Source organism: Oncorhynchus masou, chromosome 19, assembly GCF_036934945.1.
Source record: "Oncorhynchus masou masou isolate Uvic2021 chromosome 19, UVic_Omas_1.1, whole genome shotgun sequence".
Classification (NCBI taxonomy): Eukaryota; Metazoa; Chordata; class Actinopteri; order Salmoniformes; family Salmonidae; genus Oncorhynchus; species Oncorhynchus masou.
The window spans coordinates 13,710,729-13,728,337 of NC_088230.1; the positions used below are offsets into that span (position 1 = coordinate 13,710,729).

Below are 17,609 nucleotides of genomic sequence, written 5' to 3' on the forward strand. Positions count from 1 at the left end.
TTTACAAATGGCAAGCTCATCACATTTCCATGGCTTGACCTAAGGTAATTGACCACAAGAATCATAAAGATATATTTATTTTGTACCACTAACCTGTCGATTTAAAGCTCAATAGATTAAGGGATAATTCTTATGATGTCATATCATTTTCTAACATTCAGTCACTTGTTGATATTTTGCTAACATTATAAAAGAGACAATGGCCTGTGCTTAAATGTTTTAAAATGTTTTTCTAGGTCATCAGTTTACATTTTGTTACTTTGGTCCCGCCCGTCTCTCCTGTAACTTCTCCCAGGCTAACACCCAACATTAGCTAGCATGATACTTGAAACCTATGCTCTCATTTAGTCAATAGATGGGTTAAAAAAATACATACATTTGGAACCTTAAACAACTCAACACAATTTTACAACCGAAAAACACTTCTGGGTCCGTTACTTTACTTACATCGCTCAAAACCTATTTTTTTCAAAACCTAACCTCACTCAGTGAAATTTGGTTAGACTGGGCTGTTGTTTTTGCAAGGAGGTTATCCTCCACATTAGGAAAGTGCTGACTTCGCTACGTCATTCTAGATTCTGTGCTATCTGAGAAACACCAGCTTCAAACAGCTGAAAATTCTACATTTTTGCTTATGAAAAATATATTTCATAGGAGTACAAGATGGTACAATGATTCTCTACACAATATCTACTTGTTTTGTCACATAAAAGTATTAAATTATTCAAACTATTTGAATTTTAGCAACCAGGAAATAGTGGAGTGATTTCTACATATTGCACCTTTAAATTTCAATCACACTGTAAAGCTGAACTTCAGTGATACGGATTGAATAGAGCCCCACATCTCATTATGAATGTCTTTTACTTGATCTCTACTTTATAGACATATATTCATTTCATAACATTATCTATTGACGCTCCAGCCACTATTCATCCTAATATGACTGTAACTCTATTTTTCCCAAGCTCAGGGTAATTCTATTAAGCATTTTTCATATCAACTTGGGAGGAGACTATCTGGGCCAAGTAAGTCTTATCCATTAGCTGTGTCCGTTAAATTAAATCTTAGCTGTGAAACATTGTGACTTTAAAAAGTGTAGTGGTGCATCAGATTACATCATTTATTACCATTTATATGTATTTCTATTCATTTGCTTTTTTACATGACAACTAGTCATTGTCTAAACAAAGACCTTCAGTAACAATGTGATGGTAAGTAGCATAGGCTTACAAAAAGCACCTGCTCATTTGATGGAACACAAACCTTGTGAATAGTCGTAATAATATGCACTGTAATATTTACTCCTATTCTGTGAATGATGGAGATGGAACGCAAATATTTACATGTACAACTCATGTTATCCATATATTGTTTGAGTCCCATTCATGGGTTATGAAATGGAAAATAATCCCTTTCAATCTGCCCCAAACCCCTCCACCGACCCCCCCCCCCCCCCTTCCAATCAGGTCACAAGTTAACAAAATGGATCAAACTTTGTCAAACACTGTCATGGCAAAGATAATTCCGTTTCAGGGACCTATCACCTAGCAACTCATCCAGGTAAATAAGAGATATCTGTTTCAGAGTCCACAAAAGAGGAGGTGCGGCTTTTGTCTCATTGAACCATGGGCTGGTGGGCATGAATCTGTGCGTTAGAGCGTTAGAGTACTAAAAAGGCCAATGATGCAAGAGGTTATTAAACTGAATGCCAAATGGTTCCATAATCAAAACAGAGTGTGCTCTTGACTAATCAAATGACCTAAGATTCAGTGGGACAGAAGGCCTAAATACAGATAGTGACCCAACCTTTTATTAAAACATTTTTACCAAGGAAATACATAAGATTTAAACTCATAATGAGTTTAGAGTCTGTGTCGTGGGCAGTGATATTTGACATGTGTATATACAGTATATACGATATTATATATACCTCTCATGTGACTCGTAATAAGACTAAGCAGTTAGCCTATTAAAATGTTTATCTGACTCCATAAAGATAATTAAAATATACACGCAAGCATTAGACAATGAGTTGACATAGACTAGCAAGAATTCCTCTGAGAATGGTCTATATCAAAGGCCGATATTTAATTGACATTTTACAATGAATGGATACACATACAATGCATAAAGCTTCAGTTACAAGCATTAACAAGCATTACAAGGCATTATTTAAAGTATATTGAATTCATTTACAGGACAAAGCATGAACAAAGAGATGCCTACTCGGCCAGAGGCCTAGAAGCCTACGAAATTATAATTGATCATACAACCTTCCTCCATGGACTGGATACAGGATAAGAGAGAGAACAAAGGCATTTCATTCCTTTTATAACAAATGAAGGTATAACTTTTCAACCCAAAACCAACCACAATCGACCAATCAAACAATACCAAGTTTACAGTAAACTTAACACTCCCAGAACCAATCTCAACGGGATGTCGCAGCATTGAAATCAGTGGAGGCTGCTGAGGGGAGGACGGCTCATAATAATGGCTGGAACGGAGTAAATGGAATGGCATCAAACACATGGAAACTATGTGTTTTCTGTATTTGATACCATTCCACCAATTCCGCTCCAGCCATCACTAGGAGCCCATTCTCCCCAATTAAGGTGCCATCAACCTCCTGTGATTGAAATGCTTGTGTGGGGAATGAGACCGAAGTAAATAAGACAATTCCTGAAAGGACCATAAAACCTTTTTGCATATAGTAATTCAGACTTCACCCTGTACAGACACAAGTAACCACAGAGATCAAACCACATTTTATTGGTTACATACATGTGTTTAGCAGATGTTATTGCGGGTGTAGCGAAATGCTTGTGTTTCTAGCTCTGACATTTCAGTAATATCTAACAAGTAATATCTATCAATATCACAACATATGCCCAATACACACAAAGCTAAGTAGAGGAATGGTATTAAGAATATATAAATACATGTACGAGCAATGTCAGAGTGGCAGGTCATACATCCATTTAGATAGCATCAGAGTTATCCTCAGTGAACTAGTTTCAGATAGATACCAGACATGGATAATATAGTACTATTCTATCACTCATTCTATAGTCCTCTGGATACTATAGCAGAGATACATTTTAGCCCATCAGAGGGGGATGAGCTGACTGGTCCTTTGGCATTGTCCTTTGTTCCTGGACCGTTTCCCATGCAACTCCAGGTGTCAGAGAGCACATACATTAAATCTGTCTGTCTGTCCCTCCTTTTTATTCCCTTTGCTTTTTACCTACCCCATCTCTCTTCTTCCTATTCCCTCTCTCACCACTCTCTGGCTAAGACTAGAGGCCTACTTAATTCAAATGCCTCTTTATGGTGCCCATAAATCAACAATAGGGCCATCGCCTGATACTGCTCTGCTGGACCCTATTCATTCATCACAACCTTTCCCCAGATTATGCAGTTAGTGCAGGGGTGTAATAAACACTATTGAACCAAGGCCACCATCAGAAAACAGTCACCACTCTCACTTTATTTTGTGGATATGTTTGGATTTAACCGATTCCTTTTATTTTGCAGGTGACTTTATGGGTGGTGCTACTTTACCAGACTACTGAACATGACCTGGATTGGATGGCTCATGTGTTTAATGGAACATGTGACACAGTGGTACAAGCCACTCGTTAAATGTACATTTTTGTCACTTTCATCTTGTCTGATCCTGTCAAAATGCATACCCTCACACGTTCTCAACAAGCTCCCTTCAGACGAAGGGTACTTGTATTCTCCTGAAGGTGTTTACAGAACATTAACAATCAGGACAAGACGCCTAAAAAACATAGCAGTGCAAACCCGGAACTTTTAATAACCCATGTCCCATATATCTCTGCACTCTCTTTCCCTCGTGTACTAGCACTTTACAGACCACTAGATGCACCATGAAGTGGAATCAAAATGATACACTTTATTTGTGTATCCTGTAGGCTACTTATATGTCCTTGTTTTTACTGTCTGACGTTGGTTGGCCTGTCTGTAACATTGTTAAATATCATAGCAGAATAAAATAGTAGCCTGCTTTATCAGTCCATTATAGGCTACAATGACAATGGAATCAAGTCCATTGAGATATATAATAACTAGTCAATTCTATTCCAACAGAATTCACAGACCATGGGCTAGATTCAATCTGTAGCCCGGAAGATCCACGTCATATCGCGATTGAAATGTATAGGTAACTTCGAATTGAGCCGACATATGCAGTGTTTACCGTGACTGCAGTCTGTGCGAACACGGGAACATTGCCTTTATATTTTATTCGCGCTATAGGGCAGATCTTCCATGCTTACGGATTGAATCTAGACCCATGTCTGAGTTACATTTCTACTCCACAAGAAACAATCACTGTACAGAAAATGTCAATAAATTACCAAAAAATATAGGTATTATATTCTGTGTTCTGTGCTGTTGCTCTGATTGCAAAAGGTAGAATGGCAGCCATGATGTAAAGCAAACAATCATTACTGTAGAGATTTTTGGTACACCCAATGGATCAAACAAACCGTCATTCACAATGCAAAGTCCTATATACTATGTGTTCTATGTGACATATTTCTATGTTGTCCTGCTCTATGTGACATATTTCTATGTTGTCCAGGAAAGATACTTATAACTAACCGAAGATGGCAAAGATGGGCCTTTTACAATGGGAATCGCTGTCAGACAGTGGGCAGAATAAACAAGGAGGTAGGCAGTGCTAAGCAGGACCTAGGTCCTAACAAAAACCTATTGGAGCGTGTTTTTGCATATTACTATATTTGGAACGCCTGATTGATATTCTGAACAAAACGCTGTGAACACTGTACCTCTCTGCCACACGCAAATGTTGTGTTTTCTGTTGTTCTTGCTACACTTTTAACAGCACAAGGAGAACAACCTGAATCGTCCATTAGGGGCTTCCTCTCATGACCAAATAATGATGAGAGGAAGTCCAGAGGCCAGGTAGAGGGAGCATCTTAATTAGTCTTTCTGCCAATCATTTCATTTAAAGTTTTCCACAGCTTTATCTTAGTTACAGTTTCGTATTATTTTTGCTTAGTTTAATCACATTATGTCTCAATTTACAGTAAGTTTGCCAATCAGATGTGCAGCCAGACTTATTAGCCACTCCTTTTGCTTTATATTTCCACCATGCCCTTTTTCAGTTCTTCATCAATCCATGGAGCCTTAACAGTTCTAACAGTGCGTTTCTTAATAGGTGCATGTTTATCAATAACTGTAAGGAGCAATTTCATAAATGCTTGAAGTGCAGCATCTGGATGCTCCCCAGTACACACATTATGCCAATCAATCTTCTTTATATCTTCAGCATAGGAATCACTGCAAAATGTTTTGCGTGATCTCTGTTTTAGGTCCAGCCTTTGGAACCTTGGCTTTTCTGGATACAGCTATTATATTGTGGTTACTACATCCAATGGGTGGGATACATCTTTAGAGCAAAGTTCTGCAGCATTAGTAACATTATAATCAATGTATGTGGATGATATAGCTCCTGTACTGTTTGTAAACACCCTGGTAGCTTGATTAATAACCTGAACCAGATGACAGGCATCGGTTACAGTAAGCAGCGTCTTCTTGAGCAGAACACTCGATGAAAATCAGTCTATATTCAGGTCACCCAAAAAATAGACCTCTCTGTTAACATCACATACACTATCAAGCATTCAACACATCTCATCCAGATGCTGACAGTTAGCACTTGGTGGCCGATAGCAGCCCCCGCCAAAAGAATAGGCTTTTAAATGTGGCACATGAACCTGTAACCACAACACTTCAACAACCTTTGGCGTGATGTCCTATATGAACATATACAGCGATACCTTGTCATGTCTTGTTATGTCTGTTCCTGTCCTTTCTCTTCACTCTGTCTCTCTCTGCTGGTCTTTTTAGGTTACCTTCTCTGTCTCTCATTCTTCAGCTGTTCTACATCTCCCCTAACTAGCTCATTCACTCCTTCCCACCTGTTCTCTCTTCCCCTCTGATTAGGTCTCTATTTCTCTCTCTGTTCCTGCTACTTTCAGTGTCTGATTCTTGTTTGTGTTTTTGATGCCAGAAGCAAGCTGTCGTCCCGTTTGCTTCCACCTTGTCCTATCCTGTCGGAGTCCGCCTGGCAGGTGCATCCTGCATTATACTAACGTTCTTTTTGTTCCATTGACTACGTTGGAAGAGGATTTATGCCATTCCTGTTTTTCATTAAAGAACTCTGTTTTCTGTTAAAACCGCTTTTGGGTCTTCACTCAAGTACATAACAGAAGAATCAGACCAAGAATGGACCCAGCGGCTCCGGACCCTTTTCACTCCGCCGTCGAGATCCAGGGAGCGATGCTAGGCAGACACGAGGAGGAATTGTCTGCTGCTCGACATGCCGTTGAAACCCTGGCCGTCCAAGTCTCCGACCTCACAAGACAGGTTCACCAACTCCACCTCGATCCACCGCCCACTTCCAGGGTTTCCGAGTCTCCGGAGCCCAGGATCAACAATCCGCCGTGTTACTCTGGGGAGCCCACTGAGTGCCGCTCATTCCTCACTCAGTGTGATGTGGTGTTCTCTCTCCAGCCCAACACTTACTCCAGGAGCGCAGCCCGCATCGCCTACGTCATTTCTCTCCTTACCGGACGGGCGCGTGAGTGGGGCACGGCAATCTGGGAGGCGAGGGCTGAGTGTATTAACCAGTATCAGGACTTTAAGGAGGAGATGATACGGGTTTTTGACCGTTCTGTTTTTGGGGAGGAGGCTTCCAGGGCCCTGTCTTCCCTATGTCAGGGGAATCGATCCATAACGGATTATTCTATTGAGTTTCGCACTCTCGCTGCCTCTAGTGACTGGAACGAGCCGGCTTTGCTCGCTCGTTTTCTGGAGGGTCTCCTCGTCGAGGTTAAGGATGAGATCCTCTCCCGGGAGGTTCCTTCCAGTCTGGACTCCTTAATAGCTCTCGCTATTCGCATAGAGCGACGGTTTGATCTTCGTCGCCGAGCTCGTGGAAAGGAGCTCGCGTTCTCCGTTGCTCCCCTCTCCACATCACTGCCACCTGCCGCATCACTGCCACCCTCCTCCGCCGGCTCGGATGCTGAGCCTATGCAGCTGGGGGTATCCGCATCTCGGCCAAGGAGAAGGAACGGAGAATCACCAATCGCCTCTGTCTCTACTGCGGCTCCGCTGGTCATTTTGTCACCTCATGTCCAGTAAAAGCCAGAGCTCATCAGTAAGAGGAGGGCTACTGGTGAGCGCAACTACTCAGGCCTCTCCTTCTGGATCACACACTACCTTTCCGGTCCATCTCCGCTGGCCCGGTTCATCTGCTTCCTGCAGTGCCTTGATAGACTCTGGGGCGGAGGGCTGTTTTATGGACGAGACCTGGGCTCGGGAACATGACATTCCTCTCAGACAGTTAGGGGAGCCCACGGCCTTGTTCGCTTTAGATGGTAGTTCTCTCCCCAAGATTCAGCGTGAGACGCTGCCTTTAACCCTCACTGTCTCTGGTAATCATAGCGAAACCATTTCTTTTTTAATTTTTCGTTCACCTTTTACACCTGTTGTTTTGGGTCATCCCTGGCTAGTGCGCCATAACCCTTCTATTAATTGGTCTAGTAATACTATCCTATCCTGGAATGTTTCTTGTCATGTGACCTGTTTAATGTCTGCTATCCCTCCTGTTTCCTCTGTCTCTTCTTCACAGGAGGAGCCTGGCGATTTGACAGGGGTGCCGGAGGAGTATCACGATCTGCGCACGGTGTTCAGTCGTTCCAAGGCCACTTCTCTCCCTCCACACCGGTCGTATGACTGTAGTATTGATCTCCTTCCGGGAACTACTCCCCCGGGGTAGATTATACTCTCTGTCGGCTCCCGAACGTAAGGCTCTCGAGGATTATTTGTCGGTTTCGCTCGACGCCGGTACCATAGTCTCCTCCTCCTCTCCCGCCGGAGCGGGGGTTTTTTTTGTTCAGAAGAAGGACGGGTCCCTGCGCCCATGCGTGGATTATCGAGGGCTGAATGACATAACAGTTAAGAATCGTTATCCGCTTCCTCTTATGTCTTCAGCCTTCGAGATCCTGCAGGGAGCCAGGTTTTTCACCAAATTGGACCTTCGTAACGCCTACCATCTCGTGCGCATCAGGGAGGGGGACGAGTGGAAGACGGCGTTTAACACTCCGTTAGGGCACTTTGAATACCGGGTTCTTCCTTTCGGCCTCGTTAACGCTCCAGCTGTCTTTCAGGCACTAGTTAACGACGTCCTGAGAGACATGCTGAACATTTTTGTTTTCGTTTACATGGACGATATCCTGATTTTTTCACCGTCTCTCTCGATTCATGTTCAGCACGTGCGACGCGTCCTCCAGCGCCTTTGGAGAACTGTCTTTATGTGAAGGCTGAGAAGTGCACTTTTCATGCCGCCTCTGTCCCTTTTCTCGGTTCCGTTATTTCCGCTGAGGGCATTAAGATGGATCCCGCTAAGGTCCAGGCTGTCATTGATTGGCCCGTTCCTAAGTCACGCGTCGAGCTGCAGCGCTTTCTGGGCTTCGCTAATTTCTATCGTCGTTTCATCCGTAATATCGGTCAGGTGGCAGCTCCCCTCACAGCCCTTACTTCTGTTAAGACGTGCTTTAAGTGGTCCGTTTCCGCCCAGGGAGCTTTTGATCTTCTTAAGAATCGTTTTACATCCGCACCTATTCTTGTTACACCTGACATCTCTAGTCAGTTTGTTGTTGAGGTTGACGCGTCAGAGGTGGGCGTGGGAGCCATTCTTTCTCAGCGCTCTCTCTCTGACGGCAAGGTCCATCCTTGCGCGTTTTTCTCTCATCACTTATCGCCGTCAGAACGTAACTATGATGTTGGTAATCGCGAACTGCTCGCCATCCGCTTAGCCCTAGGCGAATGGCGACAGTGGTTGGAGGGGGCGACCGTTCCTTTTGTCGTTTGGACTGACCATAGGAACCTTGAGTACATCCGTTCAGCCAAACGACTTAATGCGCGTCAGGCTCGTTGGGCTCTGTTTTTCGCTCGTTTCGAGTTTGTTATTTCTTATCGTCCGGGCTCAAAAACACCAAGCCTGATGCTTTATCTCGTCTCTTCAGTTCTTCTGAGGTCTCCACCGACCCCGAGGGGATTCTCCCTGACGGGCGTGTTGTCGGGTTGACTGTCTGGGGAATTGAGAGGCAGGTAAAGCAAGCACTCGCTCACACTCCGTCGCCGCGAGCTTGTCCTAGGAACCTTCTGTTCGTTCCCGTTCCTACTCGTCCGGCCGTTCTTCAGTGGGCCCACTCTGCCAAGTTAGCCGGCCACCCCGGCGTTCGGGGTACGCTCGCTTCCATTCGCCAGCGTTTCTGGTGGCCCACTCGGGAACGTGACGCGCGTCGATTTGTCGCCGCTTGTTCGGTCTGCTCGCAGACTAAATCTGGGAACTCTCCTCCTGCCGGCCGTCTCAGACCGCTTCCCATTCCCTCTCGACCGTGGTCTCACATCGCTTTAGATTTTATCACCGGACTGCCTTCATCAGCGGGGAAGACAGTTATTCTTACGGTTGTCGATAGATTCTCTAAGGCGGCTCATTTCATTCCTCTCGATAAGCTCCCTTCTGCTAAGGAGACGGCTCAGATCATTATCGAGAATGTTTTCCGAATTCATGGCCTTCCGTCTGACGTCGTTTCCGACAGAGGCCCGCAGTTCACGTCTCAATTTTGGAGGGAGTTTTGCCGTTTGATTGGGGCTTCCGTCAGTCTCTCGTCCGGCTTTCATCCCCAGTCTAACGGTCAAGCCGAACGGGCCAATCAGACTGTTGGTCGCATTTTACGCAGTCTTTCTTTTCGTAACCCTGCGTCTTGGTCAGAACAGCTCCCTGGGCAGAGTACGCCCACAACTCGCTTCCTCGTCTGCTACCGGTCTATCCCCTTTTCAGAGTAGCCTCGGGTACCAGCCTCCGCTGTTCTCATCTCAGCTCGCCGAGTCCTGCGTCCCCTCCGCTCAGGCTTTTGTCCAGCGTTGCGAGCGCACCTGGAAGGGGGTCAGGTCGGCACTTTGCCGTAATAGGGCGCAGACTGTGAGGGCCGCTAATAAGCGTAGGACCAAGAGTCCTAGATATTGTTGCGGTCAGAGAGTATGGCTCTCCACTCAGAACCTTCCCCTTAAGACAGCTTCTCGCAAGTTGGCCCCGCGGTTCATTGGACCGTTCCGTATTTCTCAGGTCATTAATCCTGTCGCAGTGCGACTTCTTCTCCCGCGCTATCTTCGTCGCGTTCACCCGGTCTTCCATGTCTCCTGTGTTAAGCCCGTTCTTCGCGCCCCGCTCGTCCCTCCCCCCCCATCCTTGTCGAGGGCGCACCCATCTACAGGGTTCGTAAGATTTTGGACATGCGCCCTCGGGGCCGTGGTCATCAGTACCTAGTGGATTGGGAGGGGTACGGTCCTGAGGAGAGGAGTTGGGTTCCCTCTCGGGACGTGCTGGACCGTTCGCTGATCGATGATTTCCTCCGTTGCCGCCAGGTTTCCTCCTCGAGTGCGCCAGGAGGCGCTCGGTGAGTGGGGGGGGTACTGTCATGTCTTGTTATGTCTGTTCCTGTCCTTTCTCTTCACTCTGTCTCTCTCTGCTGGTCTTTTTAGGTTACCTTCTCTGTCTCTCATTCTTCAGCTGTTCTACATCTCCCCTAACTAGCTCATTCACTCCTTCCCACCTGTTCTCTCTTCCCCCTCTGATTAGGTCTCTATTTCTCTCTCTGTTCCTGCTACTTTCAGTGTCTGATTCTTGTTTGTGTTTTTGATGCCAGAAGCAAGCTGTCGTCCCGTTTGCTTCCACCTTGTCCTATCCTGTCGGAGTCCGCCTGGCAGGTGCATCCTGCATTATACTAACGTTCTTTTTGTTCCATAGACTACGTTGGAAGAGGATTTATGCCATTCCTGTTTTTCATTAAAGAACTCTGTTTTCTGTTAAAACCGCTTTTGGGTCTTCACTCAAGTACATAACATACCTACCCTGTTTCCTACCCTTTTTCTTTCTGTCTCTTCTATCGATGTTACATCTCTGATTTGCAACTGCTGTATTGACAAATGAATTATCTAAGTGACTGTCAGTGATGGCTAATATATGAATGTTATTTGAGGTTAGCAAGTTATTGATTTCATTAACCTTATTTCTGAAACTGCATATGGACTATTTTATGCCATTTCCTAGGTAGCTTATTAGCGATAGACATAATATGGGAAACCAGATACTCGTGTTTAATTGATTCACAGACAGTCTTGATGTATTTTCTCGTGGACTGACACTTAGTTGTGATGCTCCTGAAGTCTTTTTTTTCATGTCATCAAGCTTTCCGAAGGAAAAGGCAGACTATTTGCCAAGTCCTGACCTCTCAGGTCAGATCGTCCATTATTTTGTTGGTTGAATCTACCATATTTGGACAAAGCATTTAAGCTATTTTGCTGCTGTTGTAACAGCTCCTTTATGATGTTCTAATATAATACTAATGATATAAAGTTAAATAGCCTAATATTTAGTCAGCCAAAAGGCTGCAATGTATACTTAAAAAACATTTTGGCGGATATTTATTAAGGTAACATCTTAAAATGTAGTTGTCTAGAAAAAAGTCATTATATAGGGTTGATAGTATAAGTCATACAGACACATGCTCTGGTAAAGGCTTTACCATATTCTGACGTTTCACATTCTTAAAATAAAGTGGTGATCCTAACTGACCTAAGATAGTTGTCTTGAACTCACTAAAGTCAGATTTTGCAGTTCCAAGTTAACAGTTGTTTTGAGCGCAGCACATATCATGCATTATTCCCAGCATCGCCAATGTTGAATGTTTATCATTTTAAACTAGGATAAGAGACCCTTAATCTTAGACTTGGGACCACACAGCCAGTCCACTGAGTAGCAGGCTAATAATTGCTCTGCAATGCGTGCAGTAAGCCATATAACAAGTAATATTAAGAAATTGCCAGTAGATTGTTGACTTGATTCAGTCCAATCATATATACTGTAGATATAATGTGATTTGACATAATTTTATCTGTGGCCAATGACCTTGAGCCTTCTTGGATGGGCACTTCTAATGTAACTCTATGGCAGGACCCAAGGGGCTTGAATTTTCTAGCTCTACCCTTAGACTTGGCAGTGACGTAGTGTATTCTTTTTAATTTATTGAACCTTTGTTTAACTAGGTAAGTCAGTTAAGAACAAATTCTTATTTACAATGAAGGCCTACCAGAAGGCCTCCTGCTGGGATACAAAAATATAGGACAAAACACACATCACAACAAGAGACACAACACAACACTATATAAAGAGAGACCTAAGACAACATAGCATGGCAGCAACACAACATGACAACAACATGGTAGGTAGCAACACAACATGACAACAACATGGTAGCAACACAACATGGCAGCAGCACAACATGGTAGCAGCACCAAACACGGTACAAACATTATTGGGCACAGACAACAGCACAAAGGGCAAGAAGGTAGAGACAACAATACATCACGCAAAGCAGCCACAACTGTCAGTAAGAGTGTCCATGATTGAGCCTTTGAATGAAGAGGTTGAGATAGAACTATCCAGTTTGAGTGTTTGTTGCAGCTCGTTCCAGTCGCTAACTGAAGTGAACTGAAAAGACGAGCGACACAGGGATGTGTGTGCTTTGGGGACCTTTAACAGAACGTGTTTGGCAGAACGAGTGTTGTATGTGGAGGATGAGGGCTGCGGTAAATACCTCAGATAGGGTGGAGTGAGGCCAAAAAGGGTTTTATAAATAAGCATCAACCAGTGCATCTTGCGACAGGTAAATAGAGATGACCAGTTTACATAGGAGTGCAGTGATGTGTCCTATAAGGAGCATTGGTGGAAACACCTAGCCGCTCAATCTATAAATTATGTCTCCATAATCTAGCATCGGTAGGATGGTCATCTGAATCAGGGTTAGTTTGGCAGCTGGTGTGAAAGAGGAGTGATTACGCTAGAGCAAACCAAGTCTAGATTTAATTACAGTGACAGAACACTAAGCCAATCACGGCACAACGCTCCATATTTTCTGCTGGCTTGCCCCACCACCACAGAAAGCACTGAGCTAGGCTGAAACATCTGCCTTACTCAAAAAAAAAAAAAAAAAAAAAAAAAAAAAAACATGATTGTTTAATAACTCAATGATATATATTTTTTAAACATGTTTGCAAACTGATATGTGACACGTATTATTGCCCCACCTGCCCTGAATGACGGGTCGCCAACCCCCAAAGCTCAAAAACTTTCGGTTCATGACTGGAAAAGAAGTATATGCTTTAACGTGTGCGGCAAAGCATTTAGTAAAAACAATGTTGACATTGGGGTTTCTTCCCAGACCCAGTATATTGTCACCATCGGAGTTCACTGCTTTAGCTCCCCTTTAAGACATATGCTCTATATATTATTATTATTTATTTTGTTTTGCTAAAAATGCGGGTCTCAAAACATATATATTGATTTGTTTAACACTTTTTTGGTTACTACATGATTCCGTATGTGTTATTTCATAGTTTTGATGTAGAAAATAGTAAAAATAAAGAAAAACCATTGAATGAGTAGGTGTTCTAAAACTTTTGACTGGCACTGTAGATCAATGTTTTTTCTGTTATCGAATCAACATTATATCAGCCTTTTTCAATGCAACAAACCAAACCAAATCTAACTCTGCAAGATTGAGTCTGCAATTTTGTTGCAGGCAGAGCCAGAGTGCAACATAGTAGAATTATATTGCGGGGGACGAGTGGATGTTCAATAACTTCAATCCATAGTAGGTAATGCACATGATTGAGGAATACTACAGTGTGTAGTATTGTATGCTACAGTTTTCTACAGTGAGTACTACACATGATAGAGGGATACTACAGGGTGTAGTATTCTACAGTACATTGCAAAATTATATTGTAAGTACTACACATGATCAAGGGATTATACATTGTGTAGTATAATATTCTACAGTATACTACAGTTTACTACAGTATACTGCAAAATTCTATAGTAAGTAGTACACATGTTTAAAGGATACTACAGTGTGTAGTATCGTATGCTACATTTTACTACAGAATTATACAGTAAGTAAAGTAGTACACATGATCGAAGGATACTACAGTGTGTGGTATAGTATTCTACAGTATACTCCGCAATTCTATAGTAAGTACTACACATGATCAAGGGATACTAAAGTGTATAGTATTGTGTTCTACAGTATACCCTCACCCTCTGGGCCACCATAATCACAACGTTGTTCAGTACAGTACCTGGATTCTTTTTCACAAACACAAAATACAATTAATTCAGCCAAATTACAGTAAAGGCTTCTCCTTCACATGAACAGAAAGCTACTTGCACAGTATAAGCTAAGGTTTGTTCCACAGGTAGAGATAAACACTGCAAATCAGTGCTTAAATGAAAACATCTGATATTTTATGATGTGCTCTGCTACCTGGTTGGACTTTATATTGTAAAACTGAAAGAGAAACTGTAGCAACCACAATGCAATAACAAGATACATCTTCTTCTGGAACATATTGATTAAGGGGTGGTTTCCTGACCAGATGTCAGTCCATTATTGTGGGCCAGGAAACCACCCCATGTGCTTTCTTGGAAACGTGAGAGTTTCAGTTTCAATATTTCAAGCTTTGTATTGTAGCCAACAGCTCATCAGAACTCTGAACAACAAGCATGCTGCACAGCTGAAGCTAAGCTCTGGTCTACAGGTAAGATCTTCTTCACTTCACTTCATTTATTTGTAATTATTTATTTGAAAAATATTAGATCCTAGATATGACCTCATGTTAGGTCATGTACAATGCATCAGTGACAATATGTACTTTGCAGTGATTTGATTTATTATTGCAACATTGTAATTTCTTCATCTCTGCTCCGGGTCTAACTTCAGGGTGACATTTTGTGTGAGCATAAATTTGTCCAGAGTTATCAAAAATAACCATCATATTTCAAATAAATGGGGAGGCATATTATAATATTGCAAGTTCCAAATACTTCAACTCAGAATTGTATTTACAGGGCCTTCAGAAAGTATTCACACACCTTGACTTTTTCCACATTTTGTTGTGTTACAAAGTGGGATTAAAATGCATTTAATTGTAGTTTTTGGTCAACGATCTACACAAAATACTCTGTAATGTCAATATGAGAAAAAAAAGTTTTACATAAAAACAATGTTTTTAAAGCAAAATGCTAATATAGTATCTTTATAAGAGAAGTATTCAACCCGAGTCAATCAATATATGTTAGAATCACATTTGGCAGTCATTACAGCTGTGAGTTCTTCTGGGTAGGTTTCTAAGAGCTTTTCTTAACTGACTTGCCTAGTTAAATAAAGATTAGATAAATAATCTTTTAAAAAAGACCACCATTTTCAGGTCTTGCCATAGATTTTCATGCAGATTTAAGTCAGACCTCATGAACATTCACAATCTTCTTGGTAAGCAACTCCAGTGTAGATTTGGCCTTGTTTTTTTAGGTTATTGTCCTGCTGAAAGGTGAATTCATCTCCCAGTGTCTGGTGCAAAGCACACAGAACCAGGTTTTCCTCTAGGATTTTGCCTGTGCTTAGCTCCATTCCATGTATTTTTTATCCTGAAAAAACTCCCCAGTCCTTAACCATTACAAGCATACCCATAACATGATGCAACCTCCACAATGCTTAAAATAATGAAAAGTGGTATAGTACTATAGTAAGTACTGTAATATTCTGTAGTAAACTGTAGTACTTTTTATGTGGGGTGGCCTGATCAATATAAGTGGGACCATTTGAAATCGCAAAACTTGTGAAGCACACCGTACACAATCACCCTCTGAGCCACCATAATCACAACGTTGTTCAGTACAGTACCTGGATTCTTTTTCACAAACACAAAATACAATTCATTCAGCCAAATTACAGTAAAGGCTTCTCCTTCACATGAACAGAAAGCTACTTGCACAGTATAAGCTAAGGTTTGTTCCACAGGTAGAGATAAACACTGCAAATCAGTGCTTAAATGAAAACATCTGATATTTTATGATGTGCTCTGCTACCTGGTTGGACTTTATATTGTAAAACTGAAAGAGAAACTGTAGCAACCACAATGCAATAACAAGATACATCTTCTTCTGGAACATATTGATTAAGGGGTGGTTTCCTGACCAGATGTCAGTCCATTATTGTGGGCCAGGAAACCACCCCATGTGCTTTCTTGGAAACGTGAGAGTTTCAGTTTCAATATTTCAAGCTTTGTATTGTAGCCAACAGCTCATCAGAACTCTGAACAACAAGCATGCTGCACAGCTGAAGCTAAGCTCTGGTCTACAGGTAAGATCTTCTTCACTTCACTTCATTTATTTGTAATTATTTATTTGAAAAATATTAGATCCTAGATATGACCTCATGTTAGGTCATGTACAATGCATCAGTGACAATATGTACTTTGCAGTGATTTGATTTATTATTGCAACATTGTAATTTCTTCCTCTCTGCTCCGGGTCTAACTTCAGGGTGACATTTTGTGTGAGCATAAATTTGTCCAGAGTTATCAAAAATAACCATCATATTTCAAATAAATGGGGAGGCATATTATAATATTGCAAGTTCCAAATACTTCAACTCAGAATTGTATTTACAGGGCCTTCAGAAAGTATTCACACACCTTGACTTTTTCCACATTTTGTTGTGTTACAAAGTGGGATTAAAATGCATTTAATTGTAGTTTTTGGTCAACGATCTACACAAAATACTCTGTAATGTCAATATGAGAAAAAAAAAGTTTTACATAAAAACAATGTTTTTAAAGCAAAATGCTAATATAGTATCTTTATAAGAGAAGTATTCAACCCGAGTCAATCAATATATGTTAGAATCACATTTGGCAGTCATTACAGCTGTGAGTTCTTCTGGGTAGGTTTCTAAGAGCTTTTCTTAACTGACTTGCCTAGTTAAATAAAGATTTAAATAAATCATCTTTAAAAAAAGACCACCATTTTCAGGTCTTGCCATAGATTTTCATGCAGATTTAAGTCAGACCTCATGAACATTCACAATCTTCTTGGTAAGAAACTCCAGTGTAGATTTGGCCTTGTTTTTTTAGGTTATTTTCCTGCTGAAAGGTGAATTCATCTCCCAGTGTCTGGTGCAAAGCACACAGAACCAGGTTTTCCTCTAGGATTTTGCCTGTGCTTAGCTCCATTCCATGTATTTTTTATCCTGAAAAAACTCCCCAGTCCTTAACCATTACAAGCATGCCCATAACATGATGCAACCTCCACAATGCTTAAAATAATGAAAAGTGGTATAGTACTATAGTAAGTACTGTAATATTCTGTAGTAAACTGTAGTACTTTTTATGTGGGGTGGCCTGATCAATATAAGTGGGACCATTTGAAATCGCAAAACTTGTGCAGCATACCATACACAATCACCCTCTGGGCCACCTTAATCACAACGTTGTTCAGTACAGTACCTGGATTCTTTTTCACAAACACAAAATACAATTAATTCAGCCAAATTACAGTAAAGGCTTCTCCTTCACATGAACAGAAAGCTACTTGCACAGTATAAGCTAAGGTTTGTTCCACAGGTAGAGATAAACACTGCAAA

At 41.9% G+C, this 17,609-nt stretch overlaps 1 protein-coding gene across 4 annotated transcripts in view; it reads left to right on the forward strand.

The window, feature by feature from the left end:
• Positions 1-14,642: 14,642 nt before the first annotated feature.
• Positions 14,643-17,609, forward strand: part of LOC135505835 (guanylate-binding protein 1-like) — a 41,158-nt gene continuing 38,191 nt past the window's right edge. For 3 of the 4 annotated variants that reach the window (XM_064925016.1, XM_064925018.1, XM_064925019.1), the window contains exons 1-2: positions 14,643-14,727; positions 16,262-16,328. The gene's annotated coding sequence lies outside the window, so the exon portion shown is untranslated. The remainder of the gene's footprint in view (positions 14,728-16,261; positions 16,329-17,609) is intronic. The other variant, XM_064925017.1, reaches the window with a different exon arrangement.